The sequence below is a fragment of the Temnothorax americanus genome, unplaced genomic scaffold (genome assembly GCF_048541705.1).
Source record: "Temnothorax americanus isolate GAGA-0224 unplaced genomic scaffold, ASM4854170v1 Scaffold17, whole genome shotgun sequence".
Taxonomy (NCBI): domain Eukaryota; kingdom Metazoa; phylum Arthropoda; class Insecta; order Hymenoptera; family Formicidae; genus Temnothorax; species Temnothorax americanus.
In genome coordinates this window covers 1,332,559-1,353,203 of record NW_027509307.1, presented here as the reverse complement: position 1 = coordinate 1,353,203, position 20,645 = coordinate 1,332,559, and the positions used below count along the sequence as shown (strand labels likewise).

The window sequence follows — 20,645 nt, the reverse complement described above, 5'->3', positions numbered from 1 at the left end:
ATCTTAACTTGATCCTTCCTTTATAGTTATATGTACATGTAGCCAAGTCTGCAGTTATCGATATTCTGCAACTTTAATTAATCTTGTCTCGTAGAAGGAAGTTCTATATTAATGCTGAGCTGATTCAGGCGACTTAGACGTCGGACCAGTTCCTATCGATTGGGCCAATTAAATACGGTCTAGCTGGCAAACAGCGCCGCCAGTTTAATTCCGACGACGTCGGTGACAAATATACACGGTTATAAGCCGCTCATTAATAGTTGCAAATGTTACGTATAACTTGAAATACACCGAAATAATCACTGGTTACTTTGTTTTGCGAGTGAGAACAATACAATTATTGCGGATATAAAATGCTGCTTTACAAATTAAATTCCTATACAGCGAGTAAAATTATAATGGATTCGATAAAATTACGTGGTCTTTCGTAATTGATACGACATATTACATATTCCTCGTTTAATTATATTTAATTGAATCCCCAATGGAAAACTATTATGGTATTTCCAATGGCAGGTATGCATAAAAGAAAAATTATTTTTTAAAAGTCTCAATGGAGAAAATTACATTTTTAATATTAATCTTAGGAATATGTAGAATGAATACGCGAAGTTTGTATTAGAAAGAAAATATTTCATAGCAAAAAAAGATAAATGTACACAAGTATAATCTCTGCCTTCCGCTTAAGGTTTCTTATTAATGATTTCATTCAAGTTAAATGTTGAACACAAGTTTCTTCGTAACTAAATCGATCTTTAAGTTTTTCTTCAATTCCCCTATTTTCTGCACGCTATACATTTCCTGACTAGATGTAAATGAGCTTTAAAACACTAAATATTTTGTCATTAAAACTTACTATCATCTATATATCTTTTTATAGTATTCTCGTTGAACAGACTTTTCGTTACTTTTGCGAAACAATGTCTAAATTAGAAAACATTAGAGCATCTGCGAGATATTATATTAGTCAATTGCAAAATTTGATCGTTCAATTTTCGTAGAACAGAAATGCCTCGCTTTTAGAAACGACCCAACAAAAGGGTGAACGTGCTTCGAGAAACTCAGGATCTTATGAAAAGAACGGAGTTCGCGCAGAATTAGCTCCCGTTTAGTTGGCCTCGAGCGTCATACACAATAGGCTAAAGGTTATAAATGTTCGCAACTGATCGTTCGCAACTGAAATGTAGCTCCAGCAGCTCTTTCAATATAGCGCGATGTGATGTATGAGTTCGTATTTTCCGGTCGCGTACGATGCCATCTTCAAGCCCCCAAGTCGCAGTTTAAGACGTTATTGCCGCGGCGAAGCAGCCCGTTAAGAAGGGCCCCGTCTCTCCGTGGCTCGCCGCCGTTAACGACGTCGTTACGCGTACATCCACGGTCTCACCTTCCAGCATCTACATTCGTATGGGAGATGGGCGGCGCGTAAATGTACATATGCGCACGTGCTGCTGCGGCCGACGCGTAAACGCGTGGCGGAACGAGCTTTTCACTGTTGCCCGAGACATCTGGTGACCACTGAAATTACGGCCTCCACTCGATCGGCGTTTCCGCTTCATCAACGATCGTAAATTAGGATTAAAAGATCGTCGCGAGTCAAAGTAAATCACGTAGCTCCGGATTCTTCGAAGGGTTACCCGCCAGTTCCCTAAGAATGCTTTCCATCGCCTTTTCTGATGGCGCGTCAGTGCCAGGTTCAGACCCTTAATTCGTCGTGATCGATTTAAAAAAAAAAAATATATATATATATATATATATATATATATATGTATAAGATATGCATATAAATATTTCTGAAAAAATTGTTACATTCTTTTGTGTTTTAAAAATTGTATAATTTGCTTTTCGAAAACATACTCTATTTACATATTACATTATTATATAAAAATCCACGTTTAATTGACCCAAAAATTAAGTATTGTATCTACAAAATATCGCACACATTAAATATACGTTGAGTAAAAACCCCGTGACGGAGGACAGTTTTTATAGAAGGACTCTTTCTTTAAATAGTTATTAAGTAACGATATACTGCTCGCAGGACTCTAAAAAGGTGTGACGGACAGCTAATGTTCGCGGTGGGCTAAAAGACACGTTCGCGAAGACTGGCACAGATCAAACAAAACCCGTTTCCCTCCCTCCTTGGCGACAACGGAACGCTTGTCGCCGAGCGGCAAACAGTCAACGTTGTTTGTTTCTGCAAAACGATCCACTCCTCGCGTGAGTTACGATCGTCTGGACCTGCTCGATCCTCCTCGGACCTCAGCCACTGCGGCGCGGCGTGTGAGGTCCTGCGAACGGTGAAGCTTTACTATGCCGACACGTATATACATATAACTCCGCGCATTATTCCCTACAAGCATAGTCCGCGCTTCCATAAGCTCACTTTCTTCACCTTCAACACCCTTCGCGGAGTCAAAGTCTTAACTCGTCGTTTTTCTGGGAGACTACGGGTCATCGTTCTAGTTGGTCATGCCGCTACCACTTCCTCCGGACTGCTAGATGCAAGCATGAGTCGTAAAAACGAACGAGCAGAATTCCTTGGTTCCTTACGGTTATATTTTGTAGAGGATTGTGTCGACAGATACCTTGCAGAGATATCTTCCTTTCTTCACGTACGAACATTTATTTCTTGTTGACGACTCTCAAATTATAAAATTTCATTTATTGTCGATCATTAATTTTCCGTGATTAACCCGACGTTTACATTCTATTATTTTTTCAAATAAATAATTTTATAGGTAAATTTATTATTTCATCATTTTTGGGATCATTTTAAAAATAAATAAATCCAACTACCAATGAGAAATATATCAAGAGGAACTTGGACAATTTAGTAACAATCTTGATTTCTACAAGCAGAAGCCTCAAAGTTAAGAGCGGCGAAATTCGTCCATCAATCTAGAAAATGGCATATTATGAAGGAACTGTAGTGTTTCGTCAATGTACATTATACATGGATGAGAGTAGGGCTTCTACTCCCGTGCATAAAATTTTCAGCCTAGGACTTCAGAGAGACGTTCTCTATGGCAGACGACATACGGAGGACCGTGTGCGTGCGTACGTCTTGAAGATGGAGCCCATTATGTAGCTTGTACACGCAGTCTCGGGTGCTCTTTGCTCTTTACTCACCTTTCTTGTTTGCAAGGCTGCCTGCTGCCGTCGCATGACGACACCGACGCATCAACGCACCTTTTCTTTGACTAATGCGTCCGAACGATCGTCGCTACCTCGTTTTACTTTCGCACATCTCGTTAGCACGGCCGAATGGCGTGAATCCATTTACTCGCTGTTTGAAGATTTTCTGTCCGACGATCATTACCGATCGTTCTTTGTCAGCGTTGAGATTTACTTTAGATATTTGCGATGTGCAAAATAAACTTACTAAATACCCTGCTAACATTTACCGCGCCATGCGATATTTATACGAAGATTATTCATAGACTTCATAATCGCAACGTGATCTTTCTTCGGCCTGTGCATAACTTTAGTTGCTATTCTATATTGATAAACATTTCTTATTTAATTTTGCATTTTTATAACAAAATTATATTTTCTTATTAGTGTTTTTTTCCGTTACATTTTGTAACAAGACTAACAAGTAAATTAATAATCTTTTTGCGAATGCAATAATGTACTAAAGTTACGTTTTATATAGAAATTGATTTACATGAAATTTCCAACAACCAAATCCTTAAATCGACATTCCGTAATTATTCCGCGAGACGCGGTAAGCCCAACGTTAGTCCATGCACAATATATAGAGACAGTATGTTCGGCATCAACTCGGTCTCGCAAACTCCAGTTACTCCGAAATCCACGTGTAACTTCCGACCGTGCACTTATGCACAACGGAATCTCCGTCATTGCCGCGGTACTCTCATGAAAGACGCGTTAACCCCCCCAGACGACAATGGTCATCCGTTCACCGAAGCGCGGAGACGCTTCTACCGAGGTCCGACAGAAGCTGGCGCGTTCCCTGTCTCCTCGCCCGCGTTATCCTCATCCTCCCGCGGCACTCAGACGGACCAAGAGTGCTTTTGGGATCCCTCGTTTTCCTCCCTGTCTATCCCTCAAGCTCCACGGTCCCTCCCCCGAGCCATTCGTTGGTACAGTGTATCCCCCTGTGCTCCAATTACGAGAAGGAATGCTCATTTGGTACGCGGCGGGGGACCCATAATGGTCAGCAACCACTCGAAACTATTATCGACCCGCGGATTCGCCTCTAAAGCATGAGCGACGTCGTCCGCCGTACCCCACGCCTTCGAATTTTTAATCCGGCTCCACCACCACCCACCGACTACCAATCTCTCGGAAAGCACTTTCGACCAACGACTGCGTCTTGCACGTCGGTGTAGACGGTTTGCATTTCTTATCACGGTGATGGTGCACGCCACTGAAGTGGAAACACCAATCGTGCGATGGAGATTGCGATGCTAACCTCCGGGAAAAGCCTTTCTACCGCGGCTTTCACCCCCCCCCGATCTTCCTCCCCTTTCTCTTCCCCTGACAGTCTAGGTGCTCGGATTCCCCCGTCTTGCATATTCGATGTCTCGATTCCAGGGCATTAGGTCCGCCAGTTTTGCATGATTAGATGAATGTTTCATCGTGAGATCGTTACTTTGGCATTATACGTATAATACTGTGAGAACTGGAACGTTCTTGTTATAGAATTTTTATCGCAGTCGCAATTGTAACTCTATAATCAATAATTTTTTTACTAGAATAGGACCTTGCAGAATTTTGTGATTTATTCTATTGACTTATACTAATCCACAACTATCAATTATATACACAGTGATATATAACACTACTTTAAAGTCAACTAAAATATTTTTAGTGTTGTCAAATAATAAACATTATTTTCGCCATACCACGTGATTTAGTCGCTACTTACAGTCCTATCTGACACTTACTTAAAAATGTTAACGATCACGCGCGAATGGAAACCGAAAACGAAGTACAAACATCGACCACTCGAGAGAGGAATTCCTCTTTCACAGCGCGACGTGGAGGACATACTTGTCGCTTTGGAAGCGCGTAACGAACAATTTCGACAACAGGATGGAACAAATTGGTAATGAACGACGCTGTGGATACCGCTCTCCCTGCTCCGTCTCCTTCGTCTTTCTCTTCTTCCCCCAACTGTGAGGCAATTTCGACGCCTCCGTACTCCAGGACGTGTACATGAATGATTGAGATGTCCGCGAGCAAGTATTGCGCGTCCGACTTGTATTGGCTGGAATAATAACAATAATCTTTCACGTACTCATTTGCTCTCGCGCGCACGCACACCGTTGCCACGATATCAGTGACGCGCGTGTGCGTGTTAAACGCCCGTGAAAGTTGACGCAGCGCGAGAAATAAGGAAGTCGTATATAATTCCAAGGCTGCAGGTGTCGTAAATGACGGTTTAATTCATTTTCAGAAATTGTGACAAGTGGCCGCGCCGGCCATATCGTGATCACGTGTGACGTTATCTCATCTCTGGCTGGGATTTTTACCAGAACTAAAATGTGCGATGTTTTGTGCATTCGACCATTACTTACAATTAGTGACGTTAATGTTTACTATTAAACTCTGTATGAGGCGGGCGCGCGCGCGCGCGCGCGTTGATTAGATATGCAAGTACAATTTCTGTTAATAGAATGAACAAGATTATTACTTGAGACTTAATTAGTATAGGAATATTTATTATTGCGATGTACGTTCTCTCTTTATAGCATACAATACACCAATTCACTTTATAACAAAAATATAATACAAATGCTATTTGTAACAATTGCAAAGAAAGAGAGAGAAGGGGAGAGGAAAAAATACATTTTAAATATTTGATATCTACATATCTTTTAAGTATTATATTTTGGTAAAATATGCATATATGGTTTTTTAAAGTCGTAGATTCTTAATTATTGTGGCATTTGTGGCCATATTTTTTAATTCTGAAGTACGCGTAGACAGTTTGGCAAAGTGGTAATTAGCGTATCAAATAGGTACGCTTTAGTGCTTCTATATTGTCTCATGTCTTTCGAAACAAAAGTCTTCCGTTAACAATACGCCTGCATGCAGGCCCTCTTATCTATGTATCAGATACATGCTTGTTCACGAACATATTCTAGCTGCGAAGTGGTGTACACGTACATTGTTGATACATACAACAGAGAGTGAGCAAACAGTTTTCTCGTGTTGCCCTAAAGTTGCTGCTTGGCGACGAGAGGTCCTTTCTAAAGCGAGCAATTCAATTACCCGCAACTCCAACTTCCGTCCTTGTTTCCAGCCGAACTGCGTGCGAGTACCGATATTCATGAGAAGGAAACGCGATCTAAATTGTCTTGTACCGCAGAACGAAGGATGATTAACAAAATTGCAATGAACAAAATTAAAACTCGACCGACCGGCGAAAATGCGCGAATGAAACGGTGCTCCGCTGGAAATTGTTTACCAATTATCGCTCGCGGTTCACTGAATGCGAATATTGTTTTGCTTCAATAAAGATATTTTCTTACCTATATCTTCCATGAGTAACAATAATAATATCTCGAAATGAAATTCGCGAACTAATAATATATGTATATTTACGGTCTAAACAATTTAACATATTCTATAATAATGATACCGATTCTAATAAGTAGGACACATGGTATATAAGTAAATAATAGTTATTAAAATATTTAAAATACCATATTTGTTATATATTTTCATTTTTCACTTATAAGCAATAAGCATATAAATTACAAATTGCATTGCAAGAAAATAAGTTGCTATTTGTATGACACATAATATCATGTGAAATCTTTTCACTTTCTCGTATCGACTCGTTCCCTCTCTCTTCTTCTTCACATTCTTTTTCATGCACTGTCGGTGTCTCGAGACAATTTCGGCCCTCTTTTAAACGCTCTCATTCAAGCCACGCACACACCGACACACCTAAGCACGCGTCCACTTTTGTACGCACAAAAGGGGGACGTGACGCGGCTGGATACGCACAATCAGCCCGCAGTGATTGAGGCATTCAAGGCGTGGGCATGCACTCTTACGCGCGCTTACGCACAATTCGCTGTGGGATTCTCACGCTCTTCGCGAGCTTAGTTACATCGTGACATTGAGGAACATATTATCATATTACAATCATTTTATAAAAGCAATTATTACGCATAGATGTATAATATTATAAACTTACAAGCGTATTTTATGGTAATTCTTTCACATTTCGATAATGATTATATTGATTAGAAAAATATTCAAATCATCATCGACTTACACCAAACCCGCAGCAATTATTATCAAATAGTTTTCAATATATTTTGATTATATTGTCCAAGTTTGTGCGGAACTTCAGACTTTACTTCACATAATTGATAAGAATCCGCAACGTCTGGCGATAAATTACTTGGGACAGCTTTCAGTCTCGAGATGGAAAGTTCAGCACGGGATTTACCTGCGAGTGACAGTTCCATTAACAAATTTGCACCGGGACCTCGATTTTGTCGGTACGTTCGTTTTATTTTTTTCGTGGCCCATCGCGCTGCGTTTCGGTGGCGGCTGGTGGTCGCGTCGCGAGAGAGTCTTCATTGAGCGCGCGAGAGGTAATCTCTCGGAGAGAGCGGCGTTTCTTCCCTTGCCTCCAAACTTTAATTACTTCGTTTCATTTTAAAAGGGCGAGTAATTAGGAGGTAGCGATCACTCTTCTCCCGTCATATCTTTCCGAGCTGTGAGTAGAACATCCGCGGAGAGCGTTCGCGTCGAATTCCGGCATCTTATTCTCTCCTTAACGGCTTCGTCTGGAAGAGTCGCGTATCTCATCTCCCTGATCTCCCTAAAGAGCGCCGATCTATTTATTGATAGCACTGCACCGCGCCGTGCCGTGCCGTGCCGCGAGAGCCGCCAGATTAATCGCACGGTCATCTATAGCCAGTCTCCCGCCCTCTCCGTTTTTATTAACTTTGCTGGTTCCAACTCTTCCAATATCACATTATTGCACTCCACCGCCCGCAGCGTCACCGTAACACTCGAGTGTAGACGGTTGCTCATCTGGCCTCTCCTTTTTCGATTTACCTCCTCCACTTTCCGCCTGCTCGACGCTCGACCATCGTGTCTCCGCGACGAGCTCTCTTTCTCAGCCTGATGCTTTATTTCCACCTGCTAGGGGATTGTCCACAATGCGCTGCAATAACCGAGAAATCGACGTTTACGTTGATACCCTCGCGCCGTCCGCCCACTTGAAGTCACAACAAAGCGTCGTCTCGACATTTCTACGCCCGAGTCACGTTATCATCCCGATGTGTTCCCCTTAAGATTCGATACATTACGATATTTCGCCGCGATATCGATATATCCGCGATTGAACCGCGTGTATAGCGTGACAGCTCCCTTATTGTCATTGTAACAGAAATAACGTTCAATTTTTGTGTACTTATATAGAGTCTACCTGCATGAAGTATAGATATGACAGATATAGAAACGACGTTATATGTTAGGAGATTTGTAACGCCAAGCGTCATTAAGATATCAGATCAAACGAACGGCAGGAAATCATGGCAACATGCAGCCTCGAAATATCAGGGTTAGAGTCCGAGCTGTAATATTTTCGAGCACGACTACTCATTAGTGCGCATTAAAAATCATATATATCATGCATGTAGTCCGTTGGATCGTGATAAATAACTGTTCTTACATGTAAACTGGTATTTCAGACAAAAACAAATGTGCTCTTTCCGTGTTCGCAGTAATTGCGAATTTTGGGAATTGTAAAAACTAAATTTGACCGCACATATGTAGATATTTATAATTTTTAATAATCCGTAATTTACAATGTGGTTGACGATCCATTTCGCCGAGAAAGAAAATCACTGGTTTTATCTTGACACAGTAGCCTCAGAAATGACTTCGTCCAATCTCCACTCGTAGCGGAAGAGTGTGGCGTTAACTGTTAAAAGGAAGCCGGGAGAGATAGGGAGAAATTCTCTATTCCCCAGCTAATTTAGCAGAAATCTGATGGCCGCGACCGATGCTCGTTGGTCGTCACGATCTGTGCATTTAGAAAACTCATCTTCCTCCCCGCTGTGTAATTTTGCAATTTCACGAGATCCACGCGACGTCCTGAATATCAAAGTGGTGGAATTGCGCGGTGTGCACTGAAGTATGAACTTAATAGCCACGGCCGATGTAGTTCTTCGGCAGTCGCTGCACGCATCTCCATCTATTTCTGTTAACGTCGGCCACACCTTGCCCGATCTAGATTACCCTGGAAGATGTCTTCCTTGTCAACATTTGTTATTGCTCGATAGCTCGTATGCCGTTCCCAGCGGATGTCGTTACATGCCACTGTATCGTACGCGGTTGCAGCTCTTCTTTTTTTTTTTCGTTCCATTAATTGTAATATAATGTCGGGGATAGTAATTGCGATACGTGTTGCGCGAACGCGACCGATCCATTGTCGGAACTCATTGTGATGCTCGCAGGTGAGGATCTTTGACGCGCTTCAGACTTAGACTCTTACCTAACGCGCTGTTTAATTTCCTCGGCCCTATTAGTAAATCATATCCGCTTGAGTAATAGCCGTGAGGATCTGGCTGGGAGAAATTCCTTCGCGCGGTTATAGACTTTTCCCGGAGAGAATATATAATCTTTCTACGCCAAGCCCGGAGTAGTTACCGTCTCGAATTACATTATGGATGAAGGAGACTGTAGGAGGATTCACCGAATTTGTCAAAAGGGATCCGTATAGATTTCGACGGCGCGGATAGAGTTACCATATGGTACTCGCGTCATGGTTGATGTGTGTATTGTCTAAACACGTGTGTTGCGCCGATTTTTGCGATCGAATTAGATATCTCGTTAAGGTGTAAGTATCATATATCTAGAAATAGAAGAAAGAAGAGTATTTCCGTCTATAAATACAAAAATGTTTTCATCTCATACAGATAAATTGCTTACGATTGGAACTTACTTTTACATATTTATTTTGCTTATTATATTTAGATACGTTTAAAAATTTTTTAAAATTACGAAACGTGTAAATATGTATATTAACTTATCGCAAGAAAGAAAAGCTGATGCTTTCATATCCGAAGTGAAATCTTCTGATTATATGTCATCAAATTTGATTCAAAAATCACTTATCGCATGTATTCGACCATTAATATTCAATGACGCAGCGACGAATATTTTGCCAAACATAATTTGCGATAATTGGGCCCCGATAGAAGTTCCAGTGTAGAATTTTCCCTGTCGCTAGTTCCCAACACAATTTATTCCGCACACTTGGCGAATCGGGCGTATCTTTGAATTAAGTTACAGCAGCAGCCCCGTGTCGGTCGATGACAAAAGGAAAGGAAAGACCAGATGCTACCCGGGCAAGGGGGGGAGGTCTGTCGCGTTCCTCGCTGTTTTTATAGCCGTCGCCAGCCCACACGCCCGCGAATCCGGAAATTCTCTCGGCGTAAACGAATTAAACCGGCTCGCCTATCTGCAACGAAGCGCTTCCGGGCTTCCGTAGCGCGACGCGCGAGAGATAGGAATAAGTTGCCGGAGGAGGGAAAAGAACACGGGCTACCGAGAAGCCGTGTGCAAGCGAACGACGCGATGCGAGGAACCGTATTCCGTCGAGTTTCTACCGAGGATTAACAAAACCTCCCAGGTTGAGGTCCATTGTCTCGCCTCGTCCTCCTTCTTCGATCCTCGCCGCGTAGTTTCTTAGCTAATTTCTTGGCGCGTGCTGCCGTCTGCCGACAGGAACAAGGGCATTGCGTGGTGCGAGCGAGAGAGAGCGAGACGGAGAGGGGGGAACAGGGGGGAGTGAGGAAGAAACGTAGCGAGAGAGAGGATGAGGGCGAGAGGTTGCACGGGGTTGAGACACCTCGCGGATAAGGTCGGAAAGGTAATCAAACTCTATCCTAGCGTGGCTATTAATTACCGAGTACCGCTTACGCGACCCGAATTCCACAAAACTCGTCGCTCTTGGCGTATACGCCGCGCCGCGCCGCATTGCCTGAAATTCGAAGCTGCAAAGTGCAAATATCTCGACGATGACGGCTGTGCGCTCCTACGAACGTTTGAGTTTCTAATCTGTAATCTTGATATTTCGTTCTTGAAGCTTTTGGGCAATCGGAATGCACGTTTAATTAATTGCAATACGTTGTTGAATAAAATTTCTACTTGATCAATAGTCATGTGTAGTAATACGTTATAACGTAATTTTCGATTATTTAAAAAAAAAACTTATAATTTTTAGAGCAACTTGATCATGTATTTCTGAAACTTCAATTATTATTCTTTCCCTTAAACAATTTCAATGTCACGTAAATCATTTGTACGACATTAAATCATCTTGTTCCTTTATATCCTCTATTGTTTTACATTTCCATTATTCATGCTTCTTGTCCAGTATATCATTATTCAAATGTGTCTTGCGTTATCTCAGTCTCTGTCTCCGTCACTCTATAATTTGTTATTTCTACATTCTTACGTAGGAATTCATTCTTCTTATATTTCTTATATTTTTCTTACATTTCTATCTTGTATACATCTTATAATTCTTTATTTTGATTTAAGGAATTTCTCGTTTAAGGAACTTTTTTTTTCATTATTCTTTTTTCATCGTCGGTTATCCTTTATTCGCTCATTCTTTCTTCTCTCTAATAGATCTCGTGCAGCAGCAACGAGTACGCTTACCAGATTTTCGTCATTTTAATTTCATATGCGCCCGACAAATTCATGCACCGCGACGGCTGATCCCGTTTACCCCTAATATACGATCAGCATGGTTCGTCGGATTCATATATCACGCTGCGGCATCGGGAGCCGGGATCAAGTTAACCGTCCGGGTCGTTGTAACAATCGTTGAGTGCATCGCATAAGCGCCTTACGGTGTGTATGGCATTGACACACGGGGTGCAAGTAACCGCGCGCCCGCTATTGTTTTCGGCTTAAAACCGCCCCTTGCACGCATTGCGCGTCTCTCTCTTTCTCTCTCTCTCTCTCTCTCTCTCTCTCTCTCCCGTCTCTTTCCTCTTTCCCTCTCTCACGCGCGATCCCGTCTTTTGGGGTTCCAATTCCGACACAATGAAGAGACGTTTCTACGGCCCCAGTGCCGTCTGGCCCCGTCAGGAGAAGGCTGACGACGAAGTTGATCCTTTCAACAAAGTCGAAACCGGATAGTAAGATCTCTCGCGTTCTGAGAGCCATATACACTTTGCGACTCGATGAGACCAATCACACCGCTAAGGATTTCGCTCTTAGAATCTACTGGCTTGGCGCTCGTTATAACGGTCCAGTTGGTCGTTCGATTAACTGGAAACCAATAAGGACCGCAGAACGACAAGGAGCTGGGAAACGCCTCTAACAATAAAAGTCGTTTCGAGATCGTTAGAAAGAAGGCAAAGGGAGTTGACTCGGTGGCTAACGGGTATCGCAATTCCTTTTTTAGTATAGAAACTCATTGCGAGTGTACTTTTCATGACGGTGATCGATCTTATTGTTAGACGATTTTATCGGCATGAACGTTTCCGCATCTCCATTCCGTATGTTCTTAGAAAATGAAGTTAATAGAAATACATGTTAATTCAAATATGGTCCAAAAAATTAAAATACAATATTATGCATTATATTATTATATCATTAGAAAAAAATGTTTTTTGTATGTGGTCAAAGAGCAACAAATTGCACAGCACACATATACGGTAATTTACTTTGAATTCTTATCTTAATATGAGCATAATTGATATCTGCATATTTATATTTATATTGAAAGAACTATTAAAAGGATTATAGTTAAAGAAAGAAGCGCATGAGAGTTTAATATTTATACAACATTAAACTATTAGTTTAAGAATAAAGTTCGCAGCGGACGTGTTTCGGTATAAATACTTGTATCATAATCACCGATTTCATCGCGGAAAGTTTTGAGAAAAGAATGCCAAAATAACGGGTTATTTTCGAGGCACGCTTAAACGCGTATATAATTGAATTTTGTGGCACGATTCTGTAATATACCCGGTATACGTGGGTTTTTTAGTCTTATTATCGATAAAACAAGAAGGCAACATCAACACGATGGTACGCGCTACAGCTGCTCGCCTACAATCGGTGCTCCATATTTAGCGACGAGAGATTCAGCCTCTCGTGAACACCATCAAAGGAACACGCCTTAATCATTCTCCCCAAGCTCTCGTGCGTATAAAATTACGATAATGACGACCAAGTTATAATGATGCGACATCAAACGTCGTAGTATTTCTAGTGATTAACGTCATTAACCTTTTTTGACGGTCGACGTTAACCAAAGTTTGACTCGGGATGAGAATGAAGAAGCTTAGAATCAACTCGCGCAAAAAGATCTAGTTGAATTATTATGTACATACACTACAGCATGGAAAAAAAGCGCACAATGATTTCAGTATTGTAATAATTATTTCTCCGTCGCTAAGCATGAGCTGCGCTAGTAATTGCAATGTAAATAGAGGTCAATGGTTTAATTAACCACACTTAAGGCTAATCAGTGTTTTACGCCAGTAACTTAGAAACGTGTGATAAATTTAACTTTGGATATTATTATAATCGCGATGGAATAATATTTATAAATGCAGTCTTAAAATAATATAGAATTACTTTATAAAATTGTATAAATATTCTTTAGAGTCATGAATTTCAGTTCTCTTAACCAAGCGTTACACAACCACAGTATTTTAAATCATTAAAATCTCAATAAATTAACGGCTATTCGTACGTTTGCTGAATGCCCGTAGAAGATCGAAAATCAGCGCAATAGTAAGCCAAGCTATACAATAGGTAACTAATCGCTAATGATACTCTCTATATATCATTCACAGATCATTCTCTATATTCAGCTCATAAGTGTGCTAATTATCCTTGATTACGATATTCTAGTATATACGCTTAGATTTTAACGAGTTCAAGATTGTTAAGTGAATGGTAACTAATTTATCCATTTTGTCATTTATTATCCCGAAACTATTTGTAATATATGTTACAACATTATTACGTTTCGTGTTAATATAGAAATTTTCTCTCGATTACTTGCTATTTACGGAACATTATGATTCTCTACTGTATAATATGAAATGTCAAAGTTATTTTATTTAAGACACGTTTACACGAATAATAGTTACGTGATGTAGTGCAGTTAAGGACAATACATCTCTCTTCTGGTAAAATCTTCACTTCAGCTATTCTCCGTAGCGAGTTATCGCTGTTATATGCGGCATTTACTTGTTATTATACATTCTGTATCTTACGTTTCTCTACGTTTAATCTCTTAAGCAGACATGACAAATACGCTACGCCGCACGCTGTTAGGAAACTATTTACAATAGCTTGCGAATGAAAAGGGTTTTTGGGTTAATTCGTTAACATATTTCCCCCGTTATTCAGATTATTTCTGAAACATTATAGCCATCCGGCTATTCGTTGGATCTTAACGAGATATTTAATATTAATCCTGGTAGCATTATATTACATTAACAAAACATATTATAACGTTTAACTTCTTTACTTCATAAGATATGCACTTTATTACGCATGTGAACAAAAGAGTTATCATTTATGATTCACGGAAAATAATATTTTTGCGTTGGTTCACGAATATTTGCAATAAAGTTTTTATCAGTTATTTGAAAATTCTTTGTAAACACTATTATTAATTCTAGGCATCTCGCACATATTCAAATGAGAAGATACTGAATTACAGTCAAGAATCAAATCTCACCGTTGCTCGAACTTTGTGCAAACTACTCGCTGATCGCCTCCGGCACAACGAATAATTTGCATAGAATACGAAGGGGACTGAACTAATTTCTAAGTTAATTTCTAATAAAAATTCCGTTTTCAGTTAAAATCTCTATCTGAAGTTTTAAAAGAGAGTGAAATTAAAGTATCAAATTGCCGGATTAATGCAATCACTTTTCAATATATAACCTTTTTATTATTAATTTATTAAGGATTAAATGATGGCACGCTAAACAAGGATATGCATACTAGTGTAATATCCTTGTTTATATTTTTCCACAAACAAGCCATTCATAATTTTGCTTATTTAAATACATATAGCATAAAATTTGTTTAACGAGTTATACATCTTTGTTTAAAAAAAAAAAAATAAATTGTGCTTAATTCTTTCTTTAAAAAATTATATTCTTAATTTTTGCATTTAACTTGATAATTCAGCGCCAAATTTCATCGTATTTTAAACACGAACTTCCCAAATTTAACGTCAGAAAGAATATTCGAACGATTCCAGAGTACAATTCCATATTTTCGTGTTTTTAGCACATGGCATTAATAACGCGTTGTTCGTACTGTGTGCAAGTTGCACGCGACGCACGCGTGCGGCGTGCGTCGCATGTGCTACACGAGTGTAGACGTCGCGTGGTATCGTCCGTCGCGCACGGTACCGCCCGACGATTCCGCGGCGAATTAAGCGCATAGTGGCGTACTACGAGAGGCCGGCATTATGCAGATTCGTCCAGCCGTATAACGCCAGGTTTAGCGCCGTGCCGTCAGCGCGTCGCAGCCGCGGCATAAACTCCGCGGAGTTATGCGCTATTGCGGGCGCCGCGGTTGTGCGGCGGTGGCTGCATGGCAGCGGCAGATCCCCGTATCGCCGCTGTCATCGTTGTCGCCGACATTCGCGATGCGCGACACGAAGGGCCGCGAGCGCCGCGTGGCACTTCGGCACTTCGGCAACGAATCGACAGTGCAATGCCGCTAGGGCCCCCGGACCTCTCCACCGGCCACCCCCCGTTCCTCAGATTCCTCCGCTTTTACGAGGCGAAAGTCATTTACACCGCGCGATTTACGGCTGCGTTTCTTCCACCCTCCTCCCTTTGCCCTTCCGCCCCGGGCCGGCCCACCGACCGAGTATCGATATCAACGACGAAGGACTTTACTTCTCGAACTCGACCTTTCCTCTCGGACCGCCCCGCTCGTCGCGCGATGCACCTCTCTCTCTGCTCGCGCGATTATCGACCTTCGACGGACACTGCGCGAAACGACCTCGGTGAAATGCCGGGGTGAGGTTCTTATTAACGTTCAACGTTCCTGAATGATGGGAAACGCGATTCCAGGTGAATTGAAGTTTGATGCTATTGGAAGAGGCAACTTGGCCGTCCTCTTATATGTGAGATGGCATTTTAGCGTTTCCCTGAAACGTCTTCGACCATGTGCTCTCCACTAGAACATACACACACACTTCGGTCCTTTAAAAAAATTTATTTCCCACAACGTTTTCTCTGCAAATTTGATTCCGCTAATGTATCTTGAAATATAGCCAAAATATTTAAATGCTTTTATAAAAACAGTAATAATATGACATATATTTTTGGACTAGTAACAATATAATTTGAATTATTTTCTTTTAGAATACGAGTTTCGTCTAGTTGACGTTCAATATGATTATACCACGGCGATGTCAATAATTTACGATTGCCATTTCTAAGACGATGTAATATCTCAATTAATAACGAAATTCTTTTAAAACTGTTTTAATGTAATAAAATATTATTATTTTCTATTAATTTAAATATATTTTGCGGTTTTTTAGCGATCAAAATATTCTTCCTCTTGCTTCAATTTCTGCTTTCTTGAATATCCGTGGGAATTCTAGAATATAAATTGATCTCGAGATGGCGAAAAGCGATGTGAATTTAGTTTGAATACATAGTAAACATATTCTGAAAGATAAGTCGCTTTTTAACTTAGGAAAAGAACTTATACGAAGATGTATCTCTGATTTTTACCATTTCTCTCTGGAATGTGATTTCATTTCGAACGCGAATTTGTAATTTTTTGAAGTATCTCTATAGAAAGCAGAAAGCTGTTAGTCCGTATAACGTTGATTAATTTTAGAAAACTTTTTGTGATATATTAATGATAAATGATTATTGTAAAATAATAATTTCGTTCATTTAATATCTCCTCGTAAAGAAATCTTTAAAATTTTCATGAAAATAATTTCGGCCTACTTTAAGAGTAAACGAATTTTAACATTTTGTTGTATGCTAAAAGTCCCAAGTTCTATCAAAATTTTATCAAGGTAACGTTAAAAATACGAACAAATTCTGCTAGCGTATTTCACCATATATTATCTACTAAATTAAATCATATTTGGGAATTTTTTAACATACAGTAGAGTTCACGTTTGACATGGAATGCACCAACAGCGAATACTTACATTTTGCTTTATACATCCATGGCTCACTCGCTAATCCGCTAATCGTCCGCGAATCTCGGACCTCAGCCGCCGCGCTTGGTTTTCGTGACATTTGTTCATTCGTAGAACGGTGGTATATAAATTTTACTTTGGATGTTATATTGCGCGGACGATCGTAGGCCGGATCGGTTAAGCCGGTGGGTGGAACAAATGGGATAGCGGCGTGAAACAGCGTAGAGGAGGGACCGCGCACGTCATAAGATTTCCGTCACGAGACAAACAACCTTCGGGGCACGAAGCAACCTTAAGCGGGCGTCTAATTATCGATCGAAGCCGAATGTAAATCCTCCGCTTCGTTTGTCTTCCCGAACTACACGGCAATTTGCCAGGGCGCACCCTCCGGTCCATGATCGTTAATAAAATTTGAATCTTTAATCACGTCATGCGCTTGTCTCCGGCGTTTGACCTGCAACTCCACTGTTTCGCTTCACACACAATCCTTTAGCGGTGTGCAAGTTGTATTCATTAGCCGCGTAGTACTTTTCCAAATGAGCAGAGCCAATGAAACGTCAAAACTGCTATAGCTAGCACTAACACAGTCTGCTAATTATTATAGTCATCATTATTGTTATCGTTACCGTTTGTTTAACGCGCATCTAGTTTGCCAAGTTATTTTCTGCGCCGCATTGCAGTGGAGTTTGTAAAAATATTGCGGTTAATTGCGGTGGCATCTTCGTTTTCAAAATAAAGAACTTTTGTCTCACATTTTTCGACGTATAATTACTTTGTACCATTCGTATACTATCTCTCGATACATATTTCTGCTCAGCCAACCAACGCAACCAGTCAAGAAGGGAAGAAGCGGAGGCAATGCGTTTGCGGAACGTGTACTCCACGCGAGACAACTTTCTGCTATCTATCTTCCGAACAATTAAATTCGTTTACGAACGGCCCCGCACTCCAGCCGCACGGTTTGTTTTTAAATTTTCTACCCTGGGTTTCCTTTTCCCTCTGCGAAGTTTCTTCAATTTCGCTTTAACCGCGGTTCGGGCTGATTGCGGAGCGAAATACAAACTCCGCCACGGATTCTGACACAAACGCTTCGAGACCCCGCCGCGGCCGTAATCTCGAACGCAAACATGGTGTCGAGTTTTATCTCCGCTCGACTCGCGTAGCCTGCAATAAGGATTTAAGGCACGAGCTGGAACGCTCTTAAGCGAAGATCTTTCTCTTATCGCGACGCTTTTAGGTGTCTCGCGATAGAGTTGGGGCGCGCGGGCGCGTCGTTGAATTTTTAAAACGTCCGTATTACGCGTCGGGCGCGTTATCGACAGACATGGTAATCGGATCAGGACTCTCTTCTTCGGGTTAATCCCCATACATCTTGGGTGACGCAAGGACGTGACAATCCGGCAATGCCGCCCGCCGTTGCCGCTCGGAAAAAAAGAGATGGAATTAACGGGTGGGAAAAGATCGCCTGGTCCTCCTCCTGCAACTTTTCGTCAGCGGTCACCACACATCCGTCGCACCTCCGTTATTAATTATGGGATAATCCTTTGATGTGGGACCCTCGGGACCCGAGTTACGCTGCAACTCGGAGGACACTACGCTCCCTTCTTTTCACGACCTGCACTTGACGAGGCGAAACAAAACGATATTACACGCCTTTGTCGAGGCTTTGAAACCCTAAAATCGGAAGTCGCGTTAATACATCCCAGGCGCGTTGACATTCCGCAATTAACTATGAGTGTCCTTAATTTAAAACCAAGCGCGTTGTAAAATAATCCGACGGGAAGTTTGCATATGTAAACGATGCTCTCACAACTGCTTCTTTTATAAACGTTTATGTCACGTGAAGAACGAGGTTGTGTGATATTTATTAAAACAGGCAATTTTTTGCATCTACATATACTCATTTTGCCCCATGTTATATGATCAGAAAAAAAAAATGAATATCTGTCACTGACACTGAAGAAAATTTCAGTAATTAGGATGTAATATACATTCGAGAGACGTGCCGACAATTTGAAACGCGTTCACAAAAATTTTCCTTCCGTCGGAATAATTTCGCGCTAACTAGATCGTTGGCACTCCTCCAAATATAACTATTATATCCGCCGCCTCTCATATGCCGTCGGGTCCAACGAGCTTATTCTTCGATATACGTTAATCAGCAGATACAGTTTTGCAGAAGAGTTTCGAAGTAGAGCTCGCCCGCGAGCAAACAAATACGTATCCCGTATGTGTATCCCGTTGGTACGTATATTTCAGGCGTCTGACGGAAATTTGCGAGCAAATATAGGAGTTCGGCGGTGGTCTGTATGCGACACTAACGAGCCACCAAACTTTGCAGTTTGTACTTCTCGAAAATCGCGTCGTTGATCGCGGCGTAGCGCGGGCGGAAGGATCGGATGGAAAGAACGCGCCGGTATACCCATTGCGTTCTTTTTCTATTTGAAACTTCCGACGAGAAAACGTGCCGCGAGAGTACCGGCCGGTAGTTCGCTCACGTTTCGTCGAACGGAAACGAACGATCACTGCGAGGATGCTGATCGTTTCGGCGAAACCGGGCGACTTATCGCGGCAATTAGAGACCAATTAGCGGACACCTGCGCCGACTTGCCGATCGCCCTCTAATTGTCGACCGCATCGTCCCGCATTGGAATCGTACGGTCGCCGCGTAACATCGACCGGAATCCACGTCGGGCGTCGTCTACGTGATGTCTGCGAATAAACGTGACTTCGCTCGTTACTCGCTCACGCGCGGCGAAACGTGTCGCGCTAATCTGAACGCGAATAAATAATGTCGTTCGCCGTCACGACATACATACGAGAAACCCTGGGCGCAGCTTCGTGCGAATAGGAAGGCAATCGTGAGAGCCGCACTTTGCAGCTAATCACGGACGATAAAAAATACGGAGGCAAAAAGTTTTTTTCCTCTAATCAAAGGTCTCGAAACAACTTAATGCTCGCGCCGCGCAAGACGTAAGACGTTTGAATCAATGGCTACGAAAAATTTACCATTCAGCGACGGTGAGTGAACTGTAATCCAACGCGTACGGACGAGTAAGTTTAAACACAACGATTCTATTTAAGCACGATACAATTCGAAAAGTGAGAACCCGGTGGTCCGTCAACAATCGCCACCTCGTGTCGGCGGAGTAGCGCGTTCATCGTGGTTTTCATTGGAGCCGACTTGCCAGACTTCCGTCGACAACACGGCACTTTCTCGTCTGCGGTAAGCGAGAGCCGCCCGCATCCGGAGCCGTCTACGCCACGGAATTATTTCATTTTCAACCGGCTCCTCGCCCCCGCTCCGCGCCGTGCCGCGCCGGAACTTTTCACTAGGATCGTTAGCGTGACTCGTAGATAGGACTCCTTCGCGCCAGATTCACAGGAAACTGAATAAAACTCGCGTCGTTCCGCGCTTCGTCGAGGAGGCGAGCGTGAATGCGAGTTGCAATGCGCGCAGACATAACGG

At 41.8% G+C, this 20,645-nt stretch overlaps 1 protein-coding gene and 1 long non-coding RNA gene across 4 annotated transcripts in view; one reads left to right on the top strand and one right to left on the bottom strand.

Moving 5' to 3' along the window:
• LOC143895942 (uncharacterized) overlaps positions 1-20,645 on the bottom strand; it is a 321,026-nt gene that overhangs the window by 16,749 nt on the left and 283,632 nt on the right. The window contains exon 6 of one of the 2 annotated variants that reach the window (XR_013256506.1): positions 4,505-5,236. The exons of the other annotated variant lie outside the window; for it this stretch is intronic. This is a non-coding gene — a long non-coding RNA (uncharacterized LOC143895942). Of the gene's footprint in view, positions 1-4,504; positions 5,237-20,645 lie in introns of those variants that run through there. 2 annotated transcript variants of the gene reach the window in all.
• Positions 1-20,645, top strand: part of Sli (slit guidance ligand) — a 322,647-nt gene that overhangs the window by 26,671 nt on the left and 275,331 nt on the right. The gene's annotated exons all lie outside the window — the stretch shown is intronic.